This window comes from Trachymyrmex septentrionalis, unplaced genomic scaffold (assembly GCF_001594115.1).
Source record: "Trachymyrmex septentrionalis isolate Tsep2-gDNA-1 unplaced genomic scaffold, Tsep1.0 scaffold410, whole genome shotgun sequence".
Taxonomy (NCBI): Eukaryota; Metazoa; Arthropoda; class Insecta; order Hymenoptera; family Formicidae; genus Trachymyrmex; species Trachymyrmex septentrionalis.
This window is the reverse complement of record NW_017305581.1, coordinates 32,985-35,542: the sequence shown is the minus strand read 5'-3', so window position 1 is coordinate 35,542 and position 2,558 is coordinate 32,985.

Genomic DNA, 2,558 nt, shown 5'->3' with positions numbered 1-2,558 from the left:
ATAATTTTCTCTTATTATTGGGAAGAAAACATTCTGCGATATTTTGTTAGCACAACATTATATGCAATATTTTCATTAACAACAATCAAAATTTAAATTAAAAAAAAAAAGATTTTAATGTTCTACTTTCGAACGGTTACTATATTTATTAAATTTATGTGAGTTTTGTTATTTTTATACAGGGTGAATCAGAGTCGTCGAACCAGCTTTTTATCCTATGAGAAAGTTATCGACTGCACACGTTATAATCCAATTAGATATGAAGTCGATAATTTTCTCATAGGATAAAAAATTGGTTCAACAACTCTGATTCACTCTGTATATAGAAAACTACAAATGGAAATTTTTCTTTTTACTTTATGAGTCATGTTCTAAAAAAATTTGCAAAAATTGTTGTCTATCTATATTATAAAAATTTGGAATTTTCCTTACAAAATCATATTTTAAAAACATTTCTACGATTATTTATTCTTGAGTTATTCGAGAGTTAAGTAAAAAGAATTCTAACTTTGATTGTTTATAATTCCATTAAAAATCATCGTACTGCAATTAAAAAGGAACACATTCTTAAAACTGAACCGTTACTCTATTGAGTGATATAATTGCCAATTTTAAAAAATAAAATACAAGGGCAAGTCAATAAGTTTTTAGAAAAACATAGTAAATACATTTTTTTTTATCAATTTATTTTTATTTCTCAACATAGTCTCCTTTCAGCTCGATACACTTGATCCAACAATTCTCCAACTTTTTCAAGCCGTCAGAATAACAGGATTTATTTTTCCAACCCTTCAAAATAAGCCTCTATTTCGGCGATGAGCTGCTCTCTAGTGGTGTGAATCTCTTTCCTCCGAACCATTTCTTCAAATTTGGAAACAGGAAATAGTCGCAGGAGGTTAAATCTGGCGAATATGCTGGATGGGGAAGCAATTCGTAGAAATTCGTTGAATTTGGCCATCAGTGCCCGGTACGTGTGAATCCGTGCATTGTCTTGATGGAAGAGTACTTTCTTCTTCGCCAAATGGAAACGTTTTTTCTTTAAAATGTTCTGTGTTGATCCGCACTACTGAACGTACATAATTATCGACATGTCTGTCTTACACATCTGCGTTCCTTCTTTCCGTATATATTTCAAAAGTTTTTTATTCCTTTTGGACACGCTCGTTTGAATTTTTTACACATGATTTCTGAACTTTGCCAAGATATTTTTAATACATTTGACGGTTCAATCGTACGGAAATAATGTTGAACTCGACATCAAGACTCACTCGAACTGTGAATGTTCTGAATATGCGATAATTGATTTTATTCTGCGATTTTTTTCGTTATGTTAATGTCTCAATCCGGTAGCCGAAACTTATAACTTGTAATCATTTTCGTAATTTCGATTCTAATTTTTGCGTTATGTAATTTTACCTCTGTTAATTATAATATATTTTTTGTTAATTTCAAAGAAATGTGTTGACTCTTTGTCCATTACTTATTATTATTTGCTTTAAAATGTTGTTTAAAATGTTGAAAAGGTCCAATAAGGCTGCGTAGTACTCGCCATTGATCGTTTGCTTCGACGGAAGGTAATCGATATGAATTATACTGCGTGCATCCCAAAAAACTGTGGCCATTACCTTTCCGGCCGACTTCACGTCTTTGTCTTCTTCGGAGCTGGTTCATCCGGTGAAGTTCATTGTTTTGACTGTTCCTTCGTCTCGGGTGCGAAGTAATGGATCCGTGTTTCGTCCACAGTAATGAATCGACGCAGAAATTCATCTGGATACGTTGAAACATCTCTAAACATTGTTTTGAAATCGTCATACGGTCGCGCTTATGATCCACAGTGAGCAAACGCAGCACCCATCTTGCCGGTAGCTTTTTCATACCCAATTGTTCGTGCAAAATTGAAATCACTGTACCATGTGATATGCCTGTGGCCTCAACAACCTCTTTCACTCGTCGATCAGTCAAAACAATATCGTGGACTTTATCGATGATTTCTGGCGTAGCAGCCTCAATTGGATGTCCCGAACGAGGTGCATCACATGTGGATGTACGACCACGTTTAAATTCATTCACTCAATTGTATACAATCGCAAACGCTGGTGCAGTTGTGCTATAACATTATCCAACTCGGCTTTGATTTCTTTCGGCGTTAAACTTTTCATATGTAGATGTTTGATCACTGCACGAAACTCGTTTTTTTCATTTTGCAACAAATACAAAAGTTGTTCGCGTTAATCGTCTACAGAAATGAAACCTCGCGATGAATTTCACTCAAAATTTGACAGTAATCAGCTGAAAAATGCTACTTGTCAAAAAGGAGTGACATGACAGTAGATATACTAGGCGGGTTCTAACCCAGGTCCTCTGAGGGGAGCGCGGGGCGCGGGGGGGAACTCGTAGGCGCGGGGAGTAGCGCGAGCGGTGGAAGGCGCGGTAGAGGGGGAAGGCGCGGGAAGTCCCGACGACATCGTTGTAATAGGAGCCCCACATAAACAATGCATTCCTTATTTTTTTCATCCGCCGCCGCCGCCGCTGCCGCCGCCACCGCCGCCGTCGCCGCC